Source organism: Ischnura elegans, chromosome 6, assembly GCF_921293095.1.
Source record: "Ischnura elegans chromosome 6, ioIscEleg1.1, whole genome shotgun sequence".
NCBI classification, from domain to species: Eukaryota; Metazoa; Arthropoda; class Insecta; order Odonata; family Coenagrionidae; genus Ischnura; species Ischnura elegans.
Window position 1 is genome coordinate 102,634,943 of NC_060251.1, and position 24,972 is coordinate 102,659,914.

The window sequence follows — 24,972 nt, forward strand, 5'->3', positions numbered from 1 at the left end:
CACCGATTATCACGAAGGGTATTGGCACTCTCGGGACACTGCCGCGTTGATTATATGAGCGAGGTATCGTTTTTGAGCTACTGCCACTGAACTCAAAAAGATTAAATTCTAGTCGCCTTGAACCGCGTACTGGAGCAGTTAATCAGATCCGAGTCATCCAAACATGGCCAAATACCATTACACATGGAAAAATACGAAAAATTAGTGTAGCGTATTTTGAGGAGCAAAAAACGTCGTATGGGAGTGAAGTAATTTATCTTCCAGGTGGCATCATCTTCTGAATCATCGGAACTGGCAAAAAATCCAAATTTGCGTGATTTCCATTTATTTTAAGGAGCGCAATTAATAATTCTCAAGTACGTGACTATCACTAGGAATAATAGACTGTTTCAGATAAAGGGAGTTAACACCAAGTATGGTGAAAATTCACCTCTAAGCAGAATGTGCAAGAGGTATAATAGACATTCCAGGGAACTGGACATATTTGGACCAAGGTCAAAATATATCGACTATGTGAAGGCCTGCTGTAAATAATGGTTTCTGAACTTTTAATTTTTCTATAAACTGTAGTAATACTGGGTACATTTATGGTTTGTCCTGTTATTGATGTTGATTGTTGGGTAAACTAAAATAAATGAATAAATAAATCACAACAGAAAATTGAGATCCTGGGACAAATCTTTGTTGATGATAGTGGGGAGATATCGCTTTTGAGCCACTTCTATAGCAGTCAACTGCGGCTCGTAACCAGGCTTTACGTTTTGTTTTCGTATGATCGCCTGCGGGCAGAGGGAATTGTGGAGATTTTTTCCCGTCCTTCAGTTCAAAGACAGCGAGCGGCTGCACCGACGTGCGGTTAACGGCTGGCGCAACATCTTTATCTTCGATTCCAGAGCTCCCAGATCAGATTGTTGGCGTTCTGCGCGCACTGGAGACGCGGCATTAGCGCGGGATGGTGCGACAAAGGAAGCGCTCTTAAAGGTGTCCATTAATCTTGCGCGGTCACGTCGGGATCTCTCGGCCGCTGCCGCAGCTATTACTCTGCACCCTTTGAAACGCTTGCCGCACCTGCGATTCTACAGTTCCTCCATGTCCGCGCGTTGTTTGCAAATTCAGCCGTTTCATCCTCACCAGAACCCTTTATTTGCTATCATTCCAAGGCAAAAAAGCGAAGTTGAATGCAAAGATAAGGGATAGTTAATTATATGAAATATATAAAATAGTTATCGTAGAGTCATTGATTCAAGGAACACAACTAGTTTCAATACTATTACAGCTTCTTCATGCTTCTTTCTACGCGGAAGGTGGACGTCCACGAATACATTGTTACTTCATTTAATTACCGACCAGTTTGTTTCTTAGGTGTCGCTGCATACTGATAAATTAAAAGAAAAAATTCTTGAGAATCATGACTAGTAGAGAGGCTGGTCTCTAGCTAGAATGGCTTGAAAAAATTATTTGTTCAGATTATGTGTTGAAGGAAAAATGATCTCAAGATTAGTGCATCAAAGAAGTGTTGACTTAGGTAGAAATTCTGTGAAAACGAGCGAGAGAATCTTAAAATTGAGAACACAACCTTGGCGGCCATGGTTCTTGTTTCCCGTCCCAGAATTAGAATGCTCTAACGGACCATGAGAATGGGTTACTCGCGTTTTAGATTTGCAGGTGTATCGAGGAAATCGAACTCAGTGATGATGAGACGAGTGCGAAATCTATTTGCAATAACTGGAATCAGCATTATCTTTCCACTTAAAACTTGCTTGCTGCCTGATTTAAATGGGAATTAAATTTATGAGCTCCGATATACGAGGATAAAATCTGCAAAAAATTCAGCGAGCTCTCTGGTATCGTAAATCATCTGTTTATTGATCGTGTTTGTGGATATGTTCTAAATCAGCGAAGGCTCAGGATTATGCTTAATCCATTGTTGTCATATAACAGTAAGCATAAATAGACCTTATGTTCCTGCATGATATACTCACATTTTGATATGTGTCCGATAATTTTATGATTAGTTTATAAAATTGCTAATACTAACAATAAGTAATATTTTCCTTTCGTTTATTCCTTGTTTAACATTTTAAAATATTGGAGTACTATATTTGTTCAATTATTTTTCCACATGAAATAGAATAACTCAGGCCCTTAAGGGGATTATCATAGTTGAAACTAGATCAAATCACCGGCTGGCGATGTGGTATGAATCTGTACATTATATATTTATTAGGATCTACTGAAACCGATTGAAGGCCTTTAGAAAGTAGATACTCTAATATTTTGTCTCTTGGTAGACCCAAGTTAGATACTTATTGATCTACTCTCCTAATTTTCGCTCTGTTTATCGCAAAAAAAGCTTCTCAAACACCCCTAAGCCACACTCATCATCCGGCGTTTGTGTCTTTCGTGTTTCCTTTCTTCTTTCGATGAATGATTGCCCCACGAAGAGAGTGCATCGCCACGGACCCGCGAGCGCTGAACGTCGCCCTCACTAGTCAGAACCATGAAACACCACGCCCAATCCGCCCTAGAGCTGTGCAGAGGTGCGGATTGGTCCGTTGGACGCCAAGCCTCTCCCTCGCCAATGCTATCGCCTGTTTGAAGATACCGCCAGTAATCACGCGATTTCTTGCAATTATTTGCCGTAGCTATCCACTCGTGCTCATCGTGTGAGAATGTCATGCGTATAAAAAATTGTTGTGACGCTACACTGACTCGCAATCATCAATGCTGTTTTCATAAACACTGTGTATTGCTAGAAATGTCCCATTTTAAACTGTAATTTGGAAATGCGATTCCATTAATCCGAGGAAATGTTGCTCATGCGCAAATTTTCGAGTGACCGTGTCAAATATCTACCAATCGAAAAAATATTTAATTTATCGGTAATTATATTCGGTTTTTATGAAAATTTAATCTTACATAATATCCTTCGTTTGTTTCTAATTCTAAATGTGTAAGTGTAGTGTAGTCAAGGAGTTATTAATGCGCTTTCAGTGAATGCAGCAATACATATAGATTTAATATATTATAAGGTCTCGCGAAAAAACCTACGGCATTCAAATCTGTGTTATTTCTTTTACACTATATTCACTTGGTTGTCAGAAAATAATCGGTATTCAAGATATTTATTTCTATGCCACATATGTTTGCATCTTTTGTTTTTAAGTAGTTTTTCATGCCGTGCGGTGCAGGATCTGCAATAAGGTCATTGTTATGAGTCTTTCACTTACTTAAAAATCGTTATCTCACTGCAACATTCTATTTTTCTGTCAACAACTCATTTTTATACATTCCTGCCGTTTTTTTGTGTTATCTCATTGGTGCATGAATTTTTGAAGTTGATTAGCATATTATTTTGGTTCTCTAAAGCGAAATTAAATAGGTACTATCTTCTTAAATGTTCTACACTATCTCAAGTGCTGGACTCCAGTTGTTCAAGTACTCACTCAATGGGCAAAAAGATGGTAAACATCTTTCACTTCGCAAGCATCGCAAGATCGTGTTAATTACACTTTCAGACACCGGGAGATGCTTGAAAATACGTCCTTATCAGCTCGACATCATTTCGTTAATTTTAAGCCTTCTTTATGCCGTTGATTCCCTATCACGAGTCCCTTGGTTAACGAGTGGTTTCTCTCTTGCTCATTTGCGTGAAATGTTTGACGGTGCTCACTTAATTCTCTCCGCTCCTCTCATTGCCTTAATTTATTCTCCATGTATGCTCGTTCCTCATTGGCCATCTGAGTTTTCATGCGCAATGCTCTGGCGACTGTTGTGATGGGTCGCAGCTACTGATAATAAACGCCTTACGCATTTCGACTCTACCGTTGGTAGAAGTTCTAGCTCAATTTGAGCCGAGTTTGGCCATCTTCTCTGCCATACGGTCCATTTCCTTGTTTTTTCATATTTTCAATTGTCATATACATCTTATGGACCTTTATGAATCCTTTTCTTTGCGCAGATTTAAGCTTTACTACCTTTTTAAATGTTCACTGCGGGCTGAACGGGTGCATTAACGTTAATAGCCTATTATCAGGGTGTGAATAGGATATTAGCATGACTTCGCCTTATTATGGGTAAGAAAGAAGCCATTAATTTAGGGAAATCTATCGCCGAACCAAGAGAAACAAGAATTCACCGAAGAGTGATCCCTGTCAAATTTATCTATCATATGATTTATTTGGAGGAACTTCTCTTATCAAAGTAATTGAAGCGTTGATATGGAAAATGTGGTAATTTATAAAAAATCTCAATTTAGTTTTTTCATGGAAAAGGAAGTTCGTGCACTTGCCAATGGTATGGTTAAGGCAGGAATTCCATTAGTACAATGTATCAGTTGCTACGAATGACAAAAATTGTACACTAATACAAGCTTCACACTATTGGCAAACCTCTTTCTTTCGTCTCCTGTAAAATTCACATTTAGTACTTACTATATTTCCTATTTCAACGCTTCAATTGTACATAGGCGGGTACTACATGTAAAAATATATCATTTGGAGATCCTTCACTTTCTACTTCGCTGTCAAGCAATACTTTACTATCCGGTCTTTTGATAAAATAAGCCGATTGATGATTTTTTAAACAACTTTTTAATTACTTTTTATCATGAAAATATTAGAAACTCAATTTGGAGCTTGTAAATTTGAAAGCTATTATGTTTGGATTTTCCCGGTATATCAGGTGCAAAAAAGATTCTGGGGTTCTCCACCGGTTAATTGGCAGTAGAACACGCCAGATCCGATAAGATTACACAACCCATGGCATAAAGATATGTTTCAAGTGGGCATTTCTAGTTCTTGAAGTTATTTTCACATACATTTCAATAGCTGCTTTTGAGAGATACCATTTCCTATTACATTTAGGCAGACACAGAAAATGTATCCCGGAGGTTTTAGGATCGGTCCCTTGGTTTGGAATTATTCCGTCTTGACCTGAACTTTTCCAATCGTTACTCTGCTTCCGGAACCCGCGGGGTGATGAGACGATATTTCATCCCCGGAAACTGGACGTGGTTTCGCCGCATCACCCTACACTAGCGGGCTCTAAGTAAATGAAAAATATTCAGCTTTCTCCATTTAAATTCTACCCTGGTCTCGTTGTTTTCTTTCGAGTGAAAGGTGGCGGAATTGAAACAAATGATGATGACCTTTGGCGCTCACCACATTCGCATGGTCGATTTGGAACCCCGTAATGTTCTCAGAAGCTTTCTTCTCTTACTCACGGTCTGCATCTCAGAGTAAATATGAACAATAGCGCTCAAGGTGACTGGACGGGAGCCAAAAACTGAGTCCAATGGAAGTTTTTTCGCCTTGCGCCCTTCAGGTTTCCATCTTGGGTGGATCGATATCTGGTAATAAGAGCCCCGGTGCAATTACTTAGAAAAATCAAGAATCTGGACAGCGTAGCGGTCTGCGCAATAGCCCAGTGGTTCGATTCCCGGTCCGGGGAATTTTCGTTCAAAAAGTGCACCCCAGCTTAAAAGTCACTGCTATGGAATATGAAAAAACATAGGTTATGAAATGCTTCGGAATGGATTTTGATATAATTCTGACACTTCTCCTTCCTCATAAGTATTAAATTTTATGAAAATTAAACTTCCTATCGAAATAAAGGTGTGAATACAAACGCTATCGTTATATTCAGTCAATCATACCCACCCCTTGATCTAGGCTTTTTCTATTTCAATCTTGGTCCTCTGTGAAGAACCCGATAAATACTATTCATGTGTTAAATATTTTATTTTTTCTCAAAAAGAATCAAGAATTGATCTCAAAAATAAAAATAAAATAAATCTATGAAAAAGTATGAGTGCTCTACTCTTATGCAGAGGAGTTTGAAGGTCGATATTAAAGGGTGTGTATTCGATGATAATGCATGATGGATGCAATGATATACTTATCATTCACTAAGTAATTTAACTTCAAGGCCATTTTGCATAGGTGTGGGTTGTTCTCTCTCACAAGCCTCCTAATATCATGTGTATAGGGAGAGGAGCTAGCTCCTTTCCCAAGGACTACCTTGCACATCGAGGATATTTACTCGGACTATTATCGCTTCAACTGGGATTAAAACCCATTGCTTTTCGATCTTCAGTGAAGTACTTCACCACCTAAGTCAATAAAGTCGAATAAAAAATAAATTCATACATTAAAAATACCTCATGAACAAATAATTCCATTCATTTGTCATTAATGGTTTAGCCAGCATAGGAGCTTTTTCGGGAGGACCTCCTTTACCTATATTATTTTCATGATTCCCAGCAATAAAGCTAAGTTCTCTTGATAACATTCCCTTTAGATAGTTATAATTTTCCCTTTTGTTTGTTCTCGCATAGCTATTTGCATTGAAACTTATTTTGTTCATAAATTACAATGTTTTTCAATTACGGCAATGTTCAAGATGAAGCGGTCCTTGTGGCAATGGACATTTCTTCCTTTCGGCAACTTTTGGCCAAAAATTCTGTTTCTTCCCATCTTGCACTAAATGTCCATCCTTCTTCCACTTTAAAAAACTGGCTATTTTTCCGGTCAGAGCGAAGATAATTTTTTCAAAGTACTACATACACATTTAAGCATACATACCATCCAACTCCGTTAAATTCCCGGCGCCAGGGTGTCAAACAATTGATACCTCTACTGTATTGTATTCCTTGCAAATATTATTAAGGGTGTTCTACCGTGGATCATTTTGCGAATTCTCACGACTGCTTTCATACCTAAATTGAACATACGTCTTCAGTTCCCAGTAAGTATCATTCACTGTCATTCTATTTATTAATCCTATTCCTTTTCTTCCCCCTTCCGCGTATATCTAACAGGTTTTCCTCTAAGAGGGTTTAGTAGCTATTTATAAATTAATTTTGTCCAAATTGGAACAATATAATCGATTAATAATATGTGTGTCGAATAAATAAATAAGTAATTTATGTGTATATGAATGAAAAATTATGATATGGTGATTGATAATTTGGGGTTTTTGGAAAGAACTAGATCTATCATAAATTGATTGTTTTTAAGGAATATAAGTGAAAGCCAGGGTTTATTGTATGCAGAGAAAAAGGGCTAACGAGACTTTTCACTACATTTTGTGGAATGAAAGGAAGACTTGTACACAAGGAGCGTTCCAATATGCGTATATGCTTGGAGGCTTATTCTTAACCCTTTAGTACCTTCTGCAACTTAAGTTACTAAGCTTAATTATTTAATTCAGTGTACATTTTTCAACCTATTTATTTAATTTTTCTCTTAAACTTACTCTAGACCCAAATAGCACAATCTATTATAGTCGCGCGTATCAGTAAGAACGCTGTATTTCCTCACAGAGTTTGCTAATTTCTGGTGGCATCCGTCATAAATATGTATATTTAAACCCCTTTTATGTATTTACAGTTATATCATTGATATGTACGTCTATGAATAAGGTAAATGTAAGGCTAAGTTTACAAAAGCATACGCAGAAGAATTATCAGTAGGAAAACTGTCTACGCCGAGGGCTTTCCGATATGCGTACGTGCTTTATGACTAATTGGCGAGAAAGGGTTTTGGGGGAACTCCGGGGTGGATGTTTGCCGAAGCGCGTAGATGTTACGGCTTTGAGGGGACGTGTGGGGGGGGGGGTCGAGAGGAGGGTTTCCGGGGAAAGTGGTGGGGGGGGGGGGGGCGGATACCCGTTGGTTGGTGTGCGAATGGTTCGAGCGCGCCTCTGGATCGCCTCCTGGCTAAACTTTCGAGCGTTGATCTCTCCTGCACAGCCCCACGGAAGATTTAGCTCTCTAATAATCGAGTCATCTATCATGCCGGACGGTATGTGGGGCAAAAAAAGGGCCGAAGATCGTTAAATGGCAAAATTTTAACGGGGATTGCAATTCGCGCGTCATATTTTTTTTATTCCTGCTCTTCCCTCGAAGGCGGGTCGAATTATCTCTCGCGATTTCAAAGGGCAGCCCTTGGGTTTACGTGCAGCACACAGCCTCCTTGCTTCGCCCGCGTTCACGGTCTTGGCCACGCGTTACGAGTTTTTTTTGTTTTGCAACTCATGTTTCGAATGGCGAAGGCGGGTGGATCTTTATATTTTTTATTTGGGCTCAGTTGATTTTGAGATGAGTACCAGGTGGGTAATGACTTGGCGTGAATGGCAATCTACTCGTCAGAGTCGTCTCGTAGTCTCCGTAAATGTGGAGTTAAAAAGTTTCCTTTAAAAAATGCCTTGACTAAGTGTTCCCTTTATTGATTTGTGATTTTTTTCAGCAATCTACCGCTAAACTGTGGGTCACATGATAAAAGATTGATTCTTCAAGGTATCACGATTCGACCCCTGTAATACAACGTTTGCTTTTGGAAAATAATTACTAGGCATTTTTAAAACTAAGCGAAGAAAATTTATGGATGAAATTCTTCCATCATTTATGTCCAAGCAATTAACTATGTGCTCCTGATATTTTACATTGGCTCAAGGGATTGCCGAATCTCCGTTTCTAAATCAGTATGATTAAACTTTGTTTCAAAGCTTTTCACTTGAAATATCTACTCTGAAATTAGATTTTTCTCTTTCATCACCCTGGAAATGTTTCTTTATTTCTCCTTGCTGTCTTCGTATTGATATTTCAACTTTGAATTAAGAGATATAAATTACATCCCTGTTATTTTTTGCTTGCAACCATTATGAGCAAAGTAAAAGAAAAGAGTAACGAAGCGTTTCATCATACGTTTGAACGCCTTGAGTAATATTTTTTTCCGCTCGCAATTGGGTAGAGCCTTATTAACGTATGATTTATGAAGGATGTTTGTTCACCGCCTTTTCCGGAATTTTTTTACAGTTTTAATTGTGCACCAAGTTACTCTATAAGAAACATAACCTATTATCTTAGAAGACTCATAGGTATAAATTAACTGCTCACAGATATAAAAATTTCACCTTTTGCGATGTTGTCGCCTGCAAACATGGAGGAAAACTATAGTGCTTTAGGTTATTTTTTGTAATCTGTAGATTTTTGGATTGACATGTCAAAGAAGGGTTTATTATAGAAATCTTTAGGCTTTATTCCCGGATTTATTTCACTCGCATTATCTTTAGCATGCATACCTAGGGGGCCAAATATTTTTAGAAATATTTCTGTGGAATATAATTGGACGACAGTGGCAACCATTATTTTTGGTCACTTCGAATTGTGATGCACCATATCTTCTTTTTTGGGAACATTGAAGGATTTACCTGTGGTTTTCTTTCTCTGTTTTTTTAATACTGGGAATGAACGCAATTTAAGTAAATATAGCTGAAGATTAATGTTATTTTTAAAAATGAAAAGAGGTCTTTGGTTGCTGAAGAATTAAATAAGTTATTGGGATTCTTCTATGATTAACTGCGCAACGATGGTGGTTTTCGCGTTGGAATGCTTAAAATTCTAGTAGGATGAAAAATGTAGGTCCCACCGAGATTTGAACTCGGATCGCTGGATTCAAAGTCCAGAGTGCTAACCATTACACCATGGGACCGCGATGTTAATCAAAGGAAATTTCCTGTTTTCGAACCGTTAAGATCAACAGGCAGCTATGTAAAGTTAAGTTTGACGCGGCTTTTCACTTATTTCTCTTATCATCAAATGTGGAACTTGCAAGACTTGTTTAGTTCTTTGTTGTAACTATCTTCATGCTTTTTTCTTATCATATTTTCCGAGGCCTTTCTCCGCCGTTCTTCCCTTCTAATTATCCTTCTGCAATTTTTTTCCTCGTGCCATCCTTTTTTCATGAAGTGGCCCAAGTGTGTCTGCCTAATTGTTTCAGTTCACATGTTCTGTTAAAATTGCTTTATTTCTCGTATGACTTCTTGGTTGTAGAACTACCACTTATTGGTCTAAAAATTCTTAGTGCCAGTTACAAATGCAGCATTAATTGCATGCCTCCTGCAATTTTGTCAATACCTTATTTTTTGGACCAATATAAAATTATAATAATTGTTGTAGCTTCGGTGATCAATGAGGTATAGAAAAACGTGCTCCAAGTGCTGATATTGAATGAAAAACTCTAACTTGGCATTCAAATTTAACAAATGCAACATATTTTGCTAGTAAATTTTGTAAATTGATTGATTTTATTTGATTTATAGAGCTATTTAATTATATCATGTATTTTGCTTGTTTATTTGGCGTTAGATACTTTTGAATGCAAAGAGAGTAGGTATTATAGTGCGTGGTACATTAAATACTATTAGAGTGCGCTTTCGGTTATTATTCATTGCTTTTCCGTGAAAATCCAGAGGTATGTGCAAATAAATGATAGTGAAGTGTAATTTCATAGCTATCGTTTTTTCCAGGAATGAAGGACACAATGAAATGCTGAATTTAGGGCCTCATTTTTGTTAACTTTCTTTGTTTCAGAGGAATAATTAGTGCCTGTGGTATATTTCATTGTCGTATCGCTTTCCCTTTGCACACACGATTGATTTCCCATAAAAAGATCATCTAATGGCTGGGTTTATGAAAGGGTTTCGACAATAATTTGTCTGTCACCCCACGTCTGAGAGACATTTGTCAAAGATCAAACGCCTTGATGCGACCTCCTTGTCGTCCGAAAGGCATTTACTCTACATATTCGGCTAATGAGGACAGCTCTAATTAAGGTCATAGCATACTTAAAGCTATTAAGCTTTTGCGAGCGGACATCCGAAAACCAGAATGATAAATAGGAGAAGGATGGAAGCTCGGAGATAGCTTATTTCCGAAGCTCGCAGGAAGTTCTCATACTAACTCTAATTTGCTCATTTCCAATCTTATGACGACGAAAATAACATATTGATAGGCAATTAAACAATGAAGAATGCTCTATATATATATATATATTATTCACTTTGTCAAAGAAATTATATGCCTTCGGCAAACTATATCCCAGATGTCGCCCTTGAACAAGCTAGAGCAAAAAAAGGGCGTGCTGTCTTAGGGAAAGGAAATAGTACCACTGATCTTTGTTAATTTTACTTGACTGTGGTGAGGTGAGCTCTATTCTCATCCATCCAATCCAACGTTCGCGTTGAAGTAATGAGTGAGTGAAGCTAGCCGTAAAGGCGTCTTGAGTGTATTTAGAAAATTCGGTGACGAATAATGTGGCGATATCTAACTTTCAGGCATTGTAAAAAATCCGTGAATCTTATAATAAGTTCACGATATAAATTAATGATACAAAGAGCAGATACAATATTATCTTAGTTTATTACCGATACGATACATATGGTGCATTACTGAGTTGTTGAACAGTTAAAAATTTTTAATCCAGTTTATCGTGAAAATTCTCCGAAATCATAAGCGTTACGAGGAGCAAATCTCATGTTGGAGGAGGGCGTAATTGGTCTCTCACCCCTCCACTTTAGCCACTCATTGTCAGAGTTACATTACGTTAAACAAACATAACACGTTACACAACTTTCATTAAGCTGAATGAGAGTGGTAAAAATTGAAGGATCGATACGGAAAGGGAATGTAAAAATGGTCATGATATTCAGATTATTATGTCTTTTGTCCTTTTAATAATATTCCTTCAGGTTATTTTTTTCTTTCTTGCCACTATAGCACTTGTTTCACTGTCTCCCATGTCCGGTGCAAATGCGCTACCGTCATGCATATGTAGTTCTCACTTTCGCCTCGACTCCGTGGGAGTAATATGCGTACAAGTACCAACGTTCCCCGAGGGTCGGCGCTAAATTGCTTCCCACGTCGATAGGCATTCCCACCTTTTCCCGCGCACCATCTTTTCTCCCACACTCTCCCTCCCCTTCCTGGTCCCTCGGGATCAATTTACACCTGCAACACCTCTCATCTCGAGGTGACTTCCACATTTGACCCCTCCCCGTATTTTCCCTCACTCCAATTCATGCATGAGATCGTCAACTGTCTTACGCACGCTGTTCGTCTCGAGAATCTGGCGAGATAAGAGCCGTTTGTTGGACATTTTGGTCATTCTTAGCAGAACAAGATTGAAATATATTTTTTTAAATATTCTCATTATTTCAATTTCATTTTATACACAGAAACTTGAAGCTAGAACGTGGTGGAAGAGCTCCGTATTAGCAATGATAATTCTTCGTGACTTCCACAGCGTATTTAAAAAAATTAGGACCGGTCTCGGCTTCTTTGACAATGACGTCAATTGTTGTGAGCGTACTTGATAATGGCTTGGTAGCCGAAACTGAGCTTAAATTTTAAAATAAATTGTGACAGTGATTTTAATTGATTTGTGATACAACAATGGTTGTCTATGTACTTAATAATAGCTTGATAGCCGCAACCGGTCTTAATTTCTTAAAGAAGTTGTGGAAGCCAGAAGTTTCATCATTGCTGATATTCGAAAGAGCAACTGAATCCCTTCATTATTGAATTATTTTCTCATTGATATGAGGATCATTTTTCTCTTCCTTATTCTTCAGAACACTCTTTCATCTCAGTGATTATCGGAATGAAACCTATCATAAAAGCGCTGAAGTAACCGTAATCCGACCTATCCTCACTTATTTCGATATTAATGAAACCTAACTTTAAAAAGTACAGTAAATGCTATAACTATCATCACTTTCCTAAAAATCTGCTCTAAATAAGAAATACAATATTATTGTATGAATCGGGCTCTCCACAAAAATAAATACACTGATGGCATACTTTTAAATTAATTTACATTTTTATCTCGGTCCGAAGTAATAAGCGTGAAAAATTTCCTTCACTGTGACGGTAAATAATATGAAATGGTGAAAGGAAAATAACCTCAACGGCCGCATTTTATACATTTTCCATCTATAATCCAAAACGCTTTTGCAATTAGAAATATTTTACCATCGCCTTTCATTGAAACAGAATTTTTTTACCATCTCAAGCTGCGAGATGTGATAATCAGCTATATTTGAAGGTTAAATTCCTTTGCTCCTTCGCTCATGGAATTTTTTAGCGGCCCATTTACTGAGAAATCGCCGCGGGAATTACGAATTGGTTTGTTTACCTACATTTAGGAATCTTCTCTGGCGACATACGATTATCTCCTCGGTGAAAATCATGCGGTACAAGTATTCGACGAAAATTGCGCAATAGTATCCTCGTGCCTAATTGGATATTGGCTTTTTATTTCTCTTACTAGTTGGAGACCTTTGGGATCAGCTGGGTAATTGCAGAATAATTATTTTGAGGCGTCACGAAAAGCTGTCTTTTAACGGCTAACTTGCCCTTTAAAATACGAAATATGTTTCAGCGATAGTCATATGTTCGTGGTGACAGCAAAACTTGGTGTGTAAATGTTTTTACGAAAGAATTCCTTGGGGTAGTCGTGCCTATATGCTGCGCGTTTTTTTTTTTAAGTCAGTGATTTCTAATCCTAAAACTTGCACAATGATTTTACCGCTATAATTAAACGAGCTGTTTTCTAATATCCATCGGTGAATATCCAATGAAAATAAGTTAGCCTTGGCGAGATGTGCCAGATTGTATTTTTCATAAGAGATTTTTTCATTGGTCTTCATCTTGTTTCTGTGTTAAGGGTATTCTCGAATGAATGCCGTTAAATCCGCAAGCATTTTTTTGAAATACTATTTTTGCAGTGTTGCTATACCTATTAAATAGTATCAAATGCTTATGTAAAGAGAATTTTAAGGCTTTCGTTTTAATGCCAATTGGTGATATTCCATTGATCATATTGTTAACTTTCAGTGCAATTGTACGCACTATGTTGACATAGATCCAGGGGCTAGCGGTTACCGAAGGGCCACGGTGGCGACGTGGTCAAGGGGCCCTAAAAGACACACTTCCCGTATAAAAGTGGGATAAAGCTTTTAGCTGAGCATTTTTTCAATTAATTCAATGATAGATTTCTTTTTACGAGTTTAAGTAACAGTATTGCTACAATTTTATTTCTTGTATCTTAAAATCCAGGTCTTTCGGCTCTCATAAAACTTACGATTCGTAATTTTCGTGGAAGAGAGAGCTGTGCAATCTGGACGTTAGGATTTCAAACTAGGAAAACACTCCCTCACAAGACACTTGAGCATGCGGGACTGTCGGCAAAAATTCGCAACGCGGGGAGAGACCCTGGGGCGCACGCCATGGGCCAAACCTCCCCAGCATAGAATGACCCCGTTTTTTTAAATGGCCGGTAATTTTTCTAGACTTGTCTTAACAACGTAGAAACTATCAGATCTACTTTAACTAATAGATTAGCCCGTATATGGCCTCGTTCAGAAAAGTTTTATTTCACTTCAGTTGGTGTAACTACAGGCGTGAAAACTTCAGCAAAACGTCCATTTATTTATCGCAACTTCAAATGGCATTCCACGACGTGGGATAGTCATTAATTGAGAAAAGAACTAATTACCTTTTTAAGTAGTCCGTTGCCAAGAAAAGTGAAATGTCTATTCACTGCCATATGTATTTTAGGAAGTTCTCTTCACTTAAGGCTGGATGGCTTTATTTGGTGGAACATAGTGACAGGAAACATATTTCGGTGGCGGCGGGGTAAAGTCCTCGCCTGCCAAACCGTAGGTCGCGGGTTCGAATCCCGCCTGGGTAGGTGATCCCTCTCCAGGGCATGGATGTTTGTGTTGTACTCTGTTAATATTGAAATCCCTCGTTGTAAAAGGCCGTTATGTGCTGTTTACGGGGGTTGTGATAAATAAATAAATAAATAAAAGATACGCTGAGTTGTATGATTCCGTGTCTGAGTTTTCATTGATGGAATATTAAAAAAATACGGGTTTAGGGATTGCCAAGTTCCTATTTAAGGTGTTTGAACGGATTTCAAGGGCCGATTTAAATTGAGACGAGCGGTTATTTAACTGTCCCGGAGTCTTCTCCTTTCTATACTGTATCAATGTTTCTTCTCATCTCAAGAAAACTCTTCCATAATTCACGGTTTAAAATAGCAAATCACAGGTAAAAAGTGCATGAAACACTTTTAAAAAATTACTACGAAACTGTGAGTTCCTAATATTTCATGCTTATTGCTTCAAAATTTAAATTCATCATTCTTTTAAAATTATTTTGCGCTAATTTAACTTGGCACCGCGCCAATTTTTTTATGAACGTCGCCATTGACGTTTTTTGTACATTAATCTCACGTTAAGCGCTCCCCACTGATGATTCATCGCTATGTTGTCCACGTACTAGTCTCAAGTACCTCCTGGCCTGAGCGTCTCGGGTGAAAATGAGATCCGCGCATAAATATATATCGGAGGTGAAGATGCAAGCGGGTGAAAGTGGCCTCGCGACAATGGGGAGGGTGGCTTCGAATGAAACGGAAAGGGAGACTCTTGTTGCCTTCGGAAAAGGGCAGGGGAGGGAATCGAGGTTGAGATCGACGTTTTGCGGAAAGCGTTTGTTTGTTTGTTTGTTTGTTTTTCACATCGTTGAAGGATCTGTCACGGTTCTTCTCGGGAGAAGACATGGTACGGGTTCGCGGGCATTTATCAATCGCTGCGCAATGGTGAAGGTGAATCTCATCCTCTTCGCCTTTTCCTCAAGCCTTCGTCAATACCCTCGTCTTCAGCATATAATATCCCCGTACCGTTATCCATGTCTTCATTACTTCCCGTATATGCGATACTGCTATATCGTTGCCATTATTTTAAGATTCAATTTATGGAAATGCAATCCAGGATTCCGATACGGAGCTGAAGCAACTGACGCGGTTTTTATTGGAGACAATATTATTGGAAATAAAGGAATTAAAACTTTGTAAGGTTCGTTATTGTATTAGGTGAAGATACAATTTTGCCTACTCTTCTGTACTGGCTTCCAAAATATAACTGATGACTTCAGGCTTTACTTTATGAAACCTCTCTGTATTGGAAATAAAGGAATTAAAACTTTGTAAGGTTCGTTATTATATTAGGTGAAAATACATTTTTTCCTGCTCTGCCGTACAAACGAATGAACACTAATTGAGTTAGATATTAAAATGTCTAGCGTCGGTATGTCTTAATAACATCAAATGGTATAAGCATCATTTTATGAAGGCCTTTATTCAGCCGTATTCAATTGGTGTTTGGTGGAAAATCATCGTCTGGTGCTGACCGAAGATATCAGATCTAAACAAGGTTCAGGCAAGCGGTGGGAGGGGGCTAAATGCCCCTTGAGTCCCTCATCATCGTAATTTACCCCTCTCTTAGTGAACTACCCCCGAAAATTTATTAGGCCTTCGGTCTTGGACCTGAATTTGAGATATATTTTGGAAGTCGAAAATATAGTGTTAATTTACAATCATCTAGTAATGCTTTTTTATTCCCTCCATAAGCCGACGAATTCACTATTTTTAACTGCGTCCATGTTTTCTGTTTTCTTTGATGAAAAAAATTAGCCATTCATCAGGTCACAGTCGTTAAATCTTTCAGGTCGCTTTCTGCGGCCGCAGTGGTTTAACGTTGCATTATGCGGCATCACGCTCCCAGACTTTCTTTCACTTGCACGGGCTTTTGTGAACCGTCAATGCCCGTGTCTTATTCCTCCTTCCAGGCCAGTGTGGCACCTCGGGGATTTATTTATTTTGATGCGTTTTTTGTCGAATCACTTTGCTGCTTGGAACAACTCGAGCGTCGCATCATCGGCTGGACTTCCAGCCTGGCTCTTTCTCCACTGTCATCAAGCATCCTACAGCGTCTCATGCGGTGTTGGATTGAGTGTAATAGAATAGGCGCGGCATTATTCTCCTATCCGTCACGCCTGTTCACTCTTAGCGGCGTCTGCTTTTTTCGTCATCGTCGTATTCACGGGGCCGGAACGAAAACCAAGCCTTCATCAGCGGTGCATCAAATACCAAACCTTACACACGAACACGCGTCGCACCTCAGTGGAGGTATACGTTTGGTATCTCTTTTGGTACCGTTTTGATGTTTGTCTTTTGAAAACCCGGAGAAAGGCGAGGTTAGCGTGCATTTGTTCCTTCACAATGTCGCCATTCTTACTCTAAGCCTTTGGTTGTCACTGTGTTTAATTGCGTCCTAACTTTCCATTGCTTTGCGGCTCCTCTCAGGATTGGAAAAAAATCGGTGTTAAGTCTTTAGTACGCGAATAATGTTCTCTGAAATGACTGTAGCGATTGAGAAATGTGTGCATCTAAACACCGTGACTTTTTAATAATCACGTTTCTCATTTCTTTTTTCTTGTTAGTAGGTAAAAGTTCAGAACTCATTGTTTGGAAATGTTTTCTTGAGATGGAATAATTGCTTTTCTGTGCATATATAATTATGCATACTCTCTAGAGGAAATCCATGAATTAACACTTGAGAAATGAAAGTAAGGCCCTAGGAGAAACAGTAAGCCTGAAAACTTTTGCTCAGAATTGCCCATTACGTAAAAATGGGCCGGCAAAGCGTAGGTACTGATCAATTATTAATTATAAGAGGAAATTAATAGATTTTAAATATTATAAGCATATCGAAGTGAAATGGGATATCATTGAAAAACCTTAAAATCGGCGAAGTCTTCAAGAAATAGAATTGCGTTTTTGCACAGGCATTTTAATTTTTTATTTTTAGACATCTTTTGATTTTTAAAGTCAAGGTTATTAGTAGAGAAAAGCTATCTTTGGCGAAAAGCTATGGTTCGGTCTTGGCTTGATTTGAATAGTCAATTAATAGACGCCTGGTGGTCCACCAATTTACAAAGTACAAACTCCTGAAATATCGTTAGGATTGAATTACACTGCATCTTGCGCCAAATCGGGATATTTTATTCAATTTACCTCTCGGCTGAGAATCAAAGCAATCTCTTCGGGGTCGAAAATGAGTTACCAGCGATTCATATCAAACCGATCTTTGGAAATTGCTTTTGCCGGTAGGTACCGTTAGAGGTAACATTCTTTCCTTCGGTACGACACCACGACTCGATACGAGCAAACGAATCCAGATATATGGAGCGCACGGGCGCTAAAGGCAATAGGATGCGAGCCTCTTCCATAAGGCTGTCACTTGTTCCCCTCTGATTTATCAACTGCGCCTCTGTCGTCATGAAATATTCTGACCCATATCCCGTGCTTTTTTGCTCGCTCGGATCCTGCGAGAAGTCGGAGGAAGACAGATGGAATGGGAAAGAGTAATAAGTTAGCACTTAAGGTCTCTCTTCCTGCCTCCCTTTAAAGATTTCTATTTTCTACCTCTCTACTACTCGGAGACTTGCCTCCTCCACCTGCATTTCCCCGTCTGTTAGATACTCGCAAGGAAGTGAATCATATTGAGTGCAGCTCTGAAATGTCCTGTTTTTGAAACCCACTCGGTCGGGAGATTAGAATTCTTTCAGCGCTCCCCGGCGTTTAGAGTTGGCCGCGCATTAGTGCCGCAGTATTGCCTTCTTGATAATCACTGCCGGCGCGGTGTTAATAGCCTATCATTTTCAACGCTTTCATAAATGACTAATTGCCATGTTTTGGTGTTTGTAAAAATAAAGAATGTTCACCGTTTATTCCTCGGAGGGTTTATGAAAGTTCCCTGCTAAATACCAGTTCGACGAAATGCTTCGGGGAATATTAGTTTGCATTTTGGCGAACTCGTGTCCCTGTGGAATATAAGTTGCCTTTCCACAGGGCTTATGTCCCAGTGGAACCAGATGATGGAACGTCCGCCTCCATGAAAGAATGATTCTGCCGTTTGATTGTGTTTACTTTCAGGTACTTCCCCTCCGGAGTCAAATCTTGGCATACATTTAGAGGGGGTAGACACTTCAGAGGAGAGCAGGAAATAATTATTTAAAAATTAATTTCCAAACTAATGTTTCGGTTTTACCATTGGAAATTGTTTTTTGGGTGCACAACAATAAAAATTATAATTTCTAGTAGCATGGAGTAAGTTTCGCTGTTTCTGCGTATTTACAGGAGAGATCATTCAAATTTATATTAGAAAAGCATGATGCACCCGTTTTTATTCAATATATAATAATAAAAAAGAATATGAAACTAAATGACTGGTAAACTATTTGTATGAAAGAAGTTAGTGGGATAAACAAACACGATAATTAATTTTCTCTAAAGTCCTTTTTTGTGCGCCTATAGATGACGCCAGGATTATACTTTTCAAAATTCATGGCTGTATATATGTAGTATTATGGCCAGTGTGTTGATGAGCGAATAGCTGTCAGTTTATCTGGACATCTTGCTACACATCAAAGTATATCATTAGAACTGTACGGTCAGTTTTCAAGTATTTCTACTGTTCTGTAGGGAAACTTTAAATGGAGTGGTTGATGGAATCTGGGCGGTTATGGATTCGCCGATACCGTTTGGGAAAACCCATCTTGGAGCGAAGTGAAGTGTAGAGAAATAGGTTTTGGAATCAGGAAAATTGAGAATGAAGCGGTCGCCTTAATTAATTTTTAGATATTGAGAATATCTAACAGACCGTTTTTTTCGTCAACATGTTACGAATTTTATATTAATTTATGAACCAAAGGAGAAATATTTCATTTTATTCCTACTGTAAACACTGAAATGTAGACACTAATATGGTGATTTAATAGGACTTCATTTTTTAATACACAAATTATGACATGGTACATTCAGACTTTGTTTTATGCTGTGAAGTAAAATTAGAATTTTTGTCTTGCGCTTATGTCCTTAGAAACTTCGAATGTGGTATTGCTTTTATGATAAAATATTTTCTCATTATATTTATTTTAATAACGTCGTACATGGTTCAAGACGAATTCTAAATTTCAGTATATTTATCCTCAGACAAACCACTTGAACTCTGTCGGTAATGTATATTAAGGTTTTAAGCACATATTTTTTCAAAGTAAATAATTAGAGCTAGTACGGATGTGTAATACGGACCATTTATATTATTGTTTGTATAAGAATGTGTATTAGGAGTTATTCTAGAAGCGCTGGTGGCGTTTATATGCAACACGCGATCATGGTCGTGCTAAATGTTTCGTCACCGCGACGAAAGTGCCTGTTTTTCTTGTTTCGTAACCTAAACGGTGGAGATTATGAGGCGACTTTGAAGACTTCCTTGTGTCGGAAACAAAAGGATCCTTTTTTTTCGAGAGGATGAGGTAAAAGATCAGTGTTTAGATGCGCGATCGTGCTTGGGTCGTTTAGGGGAGCTTAAGGTGTCGGCGGTGAATCCTTAAGGAGCATTTTCTGGGGGAAAAGGTTAAGGGAGACAAACGTGGATTAAGTCACAAAGAGCTGTGAGAACGCTTCAGTTCTCATCTCTTACTCACTAAGAGAACCCGACCCAATATTTTTCACCTTCAGCCGTTGAGGTTAAATTTTATATCTGACGTTTTTGGTGAGCACCCGCAAAAAATTGTTTCTTTCCGAAGCAGTTCTGATAGCAGTGTTTTACGAGAATTATTTTATTTTCCATGCAAGTCTAAAATTAGAATGGAATTGAATAAAAAATGAGTGATGTAATTCAACTTTTAAGGCTGCAAATTGTATTTGTTAACTGCTGCACGAGTTTAGTGCATCATAATATGACGTAAAAATTTCGGCATTGTGAGGAAAAGATGAATTCGTGCAGCGACGCAGCTAGGAAGTAAAGCTGAGGGGGGGGGGGGGGTGTTTAGGTGCAACTAATACGCGGTATGTGTGAGATTAATAAATTTCGGAATTTTAAGATAAACGGTTCAAAATGGTGAGTTTTACGGCTTTCTGAGGGATATTTTATTAATTAGAATAGGGTAAGTAATTCTGTTAGTAAAATCATTCCAATTAAGTAAAATTGATTAAAATTTAAAATTTAACTGAGCTCTGGGGGGGGGGGGGTTTCTATGTCTATGACTGAATTCGTGAGCCGTTCTATTCCTTACATGTAATCTCTGCAGCTCTGAGGTCCACGCACGTGGATCTCGTTCTGTTTTTTTCCTGAGTCACCGGAAGATAAAGAAGCAAATTTAGATATGAATTCTAAACATTTTAGCTTTTTTCTATTAATCCATGTAGATGATATTGCCGAAACTTTTAATTAATTGAGTAGAACTTATATTTTACGAGCAAGTACCGGCAAATTTGAAACATTGCGTTACATATTTAATACATGTGCAAATATTCAATTCTTAGTATTGCTAATTTCTATTTCAGCTATAATATGTTTGATAACGAATATTTCATGACTAATTTGCTTCTGCAGTCGGTTTTGTGATAATTACAGTAGATGCGTTTCCGGGAAAAAATTTTGGTCCCAACATGAAAAAATTTTCATGTGGAATCATCAGGAGTTCACCCTAAACCTCTGGCGTCATACATGACTTGATTTGCGCTGCGCATGCCCAATTTGGAACAATTAGCATAATATCATTTCATGAATATTTACAGTGGAGAGAGCAACTTTTTTCATTATTTTTCTGTATTTTAAATTTAAAAATTTACATCTAAGAAAATACTAAGGCAAATATTTGCACATCTGAGATTACTGGAAGATGTTTAAAAGTGCCTATTCTACGATTCCTGAAATTTTAAAAGTAATCATATGAGTTGTATACAAGAAATATGTCACGAGAAAAGATTGTTCGAGCGCTGATGATGCGTTCTCGCAGAAATAAAGTAAACCGGTATATAGTAGTAGCAAACAGCTACAATTAGATGACAATACCTTCGTGAAATTGTGTAGAGGGGATGTTCAAAATTTCAAGCAAAGTATAATATGTGGGAGTGTCCTTAATACCGAAAGCGTTGACCCATGAAGAAGCAGACGGCGAACATGTAAATGGTTTCTTCTGAGAACCGTCGTCTCGGCTAAAAAGGGATGAGATGTATAATCTAATGCTGGAACGGGGTAATTGCCCGAGGCAGTACTTTATTCACGACAGAGGAAGTTCACGACAGATGTGTTCTGAGAAACAAAAATTTCCTATTTTAGGGGCCGAAGTTTCTGGAAGCATTCGCCGTTATTCGCCGGGCTTAGCAATTTGAGCCAGCGTCGAGAAAATTTCCCAGGGAATGTCAATGCGATGAAAGATGATACCTTTAGCTTCTTCAACTATCAATTTCACCAATTTTTCACGCCTCATTATTGAAAATTATCTGGATCTAATCTACACACAATTCCTCGTGAAAACATGTGAACTTCATGCAGAAAGTAAACATCGCCAAATCTGTGAATCTAATTCATTTAGACGGCCGAAGCTCATTCAAAGGAACTATTCTCTTTTCGCCCGAAAATAAGGTTATCAATGATATTGACTGCTTATTAGCACAAAATCTAAGCTAATGCGTATTTAGAAGATAGATATAATATTTCCTTTGTGTCAAAATAAATTTCCAAAGAAAACTCTTCCTTTGGGAATGGTTCTAAATGCTTAGTAATGTAGTTACCTTTACCATAATAATATTAATATAATGATGAAGGTAAATAATGTACTTTATACATATTATAAGACCAGTAATCTGCAGATAGGTACCTATAATGTAAGAGTATTGATTAATTTGAGATTTATGTTGATAATTTGAGAAGTAGCTTGATTTACCCGACATCTGCAACTTGAGTATATTTTAGAGGCCCTCTAAGCAGGTGATTATCCCCACGAACATTTTTTGAAAATTCTGAAACCTATAAAGGATAGATATGAATTTATTCTTAACAATTTGTACAGTAATAACGGCAAGAATCAGTGTATGGACCTAAGACTTCACCAACTATTCCACGGAATTGATTTATACTTTTAAAACAATTCTAAAAATTTTACGTCCTATGATGATGGCATAAACTCGCGCTGCAGTTAGCAAATAAAATTTGCACCCTTAAATGCTAAAAACATTGGTAATTCATTATTTAATTATTCAAAATTCTGATCTTGAATGGAAAATAAAGTTACCTATTCACGGAAAACACTACTATCAAATCTGTTTATGAAAAAATTAATTCTTCACGATCAAAAACGTCAGGTATCAACTTAGATGAATTTTTGGAGTGAAAATTTTACTCCTTGGAGAATTTTCGATGTAAAAATAAGGCACATTGTCTATTATAATCGTGTGAATTATAGGAATGCGCGCACAGGTAATTTAAATTCAATTTGGCTTGCCACTTTTATGAAGTAAAACAATACTTTATCCCTTGAATTTTACTTGGGTATTTGGACTTAAATTTTTATTCATAGCATCAGGTGAAACTTCCTCGTTGGGCATTATGTATGAAGCAGTACACCTCTTTTGCGTTTCACCAGAATGTTTTTCGAAGAGACTTCTCTTTTGCCCGGAGCTGGACTATTTGCCGAAGCCTCATAAATATTCGACGCATGTAGTCTCAGGAAGCTATAATGAACGTTTATTTTCGCGAATTATTATGTGTTGTTAGGTCTGCTAAACGCTGTCCACCGAACGCTGGACCCACTTCGAAGAACTTATTTTTTTAAATTTCTCAGAAGCGTGCAATGCCCAGCTCGTAATTGATCCGGTAAAATTAGTCATTTAGGAGTCTTCGTCGTTCGCAGAAGACCGGTTTTTCCTCTGCTCTTATTTGTGCGATTAACTAAGTAATCTTAGCACCAAATTGTTTCTTGCTATTATCAATCATTAGCCATTGGTTATTGATTTTTTTCTTGTCCTCTTTTTCCTTACGTTCAGACAAATTCTTAAAGTTCCTGTGTCCTTATCTGCCAATACGTTCTATTATTGAATTTCTCCACTAATAGATCAGGTTCATATGGTATGGTTATCCGCTGAAGCCTGGAAGCTTTGCAAGTTTAATTGTGTAAACACTGTTGATGCGTAGTTTTCCGCGGCGTTGTCTAGATGATGCCTCCATGTTTCTGGGCTTCACCGCGTGGATTTTTCTTTATCACGACAGTTTCTCCGGTATTCCAACCGGCGTCTTCAGGTCGATGTGTGTGTGTCTTGTGTAAACACTAGCTACTTTTTTAGCATTATGAATTTCTGACTGTAGAAAACGTAGGAGATATATCTCATCTGTCCATTGTCGCTATTAACTAGTAGCATGTCCATATCATACGCCATAGTGTGTAGGAATTATTTTCTTCCAGGTTGATAAATTTATTTTTTTAGCTATATGGCAATTTGGAAACTTTTTCTGCATCCATACCCTGTTTTTTGAATGTTTTACTGTCGTTGGTAATACAGTGATTCCTTTGCGTGGCAGAACTTGGGTTGAAAGTTATGAACCTGTATTATATTGGAATGCGGGGAACTTTTAATAATAGTTGATTGTGGAATATCATTGCTTTCTAAACTATAGCTACAGCTTCGGGGACTCAAGTTTACCCAACAGCAGCGATTTGACCAGAAAACGATCCGCTTAGATAAATCTAGTAAGTTCGTCTTTTTAAGAACTTATTAATTCGGAAGAAGCGTTTTCATAAATTTGAAGATATAAGTGATGATGATTTGAGGGAATATATTACTACATTAATTTTAATTGGTCGCACTTCTCGAATGCCTTCAACCTTCTTTAATATTTTCTATAATTTTAAATCAAAACTTGATATTGGTTAATAATCATCGCAGAGATAAAGAGATTATTGATTGCGACTACGCTATTTAAAACTAAAACTTTTCGCACGCTTGCTTAAAAATACTTTTGCTCTATATTTTTCACGTTGTACATTCAAGTTAATAATCGAAACGAGTTTGCATAAATGCGATTATTTCAATGACTTAAATGCACAAGGTCTCTCAGCAGCTGTTAGAGCTTAATTTAGCACCATTTTCTAGTAATTAACGTAATTTGAATTTAATTACACCATTTATTTACTATCTAATAACTCTGAAAGTAAGTATTACAATGAAAAGTTTTATTCTAATCTTGATTCGTTAGGTAAAATGAAAATAATACGTTTATTTGGAATGACAGCGAATTATTGATGGCATTAATCGAAATGTTTTCGCGCGTATATTATGAATCTGTTCCGTTTCGCTTCAAGGAGTATCGCCATAATAATGTGCATGGAAATATGGATTTTCAAATGTTATTTACGGAATTATGTTCAGAAAGCCTATTTTTTAAGGCATGTTATTTATACCTTAATTATCGCAATAAAAATAAAAGTTAGGCGTGCCA

General features: G+C 37.7%; 1 protein-coding gene and 1 non-coding gene across 2 annotated transcripts in view; one reads left to right on the forward strand and one right to left on the reverse strand.

The window, feature by feature from the left end:
- Nucleotides 1–24,972, forward strand: part of LOC124161433 — a 481,813-nt gene that overhangs the window by 303,989 nt on the left and 152,852 nt on the right. The window lies entirely within an intron of this gene.
- Trnaq-uug lies at nt 9,423–9,494 on the reverse strand. Its single transcript has one exon. It is a non-coding gene; the product is annotated as a tRNA-Gln (tRNA).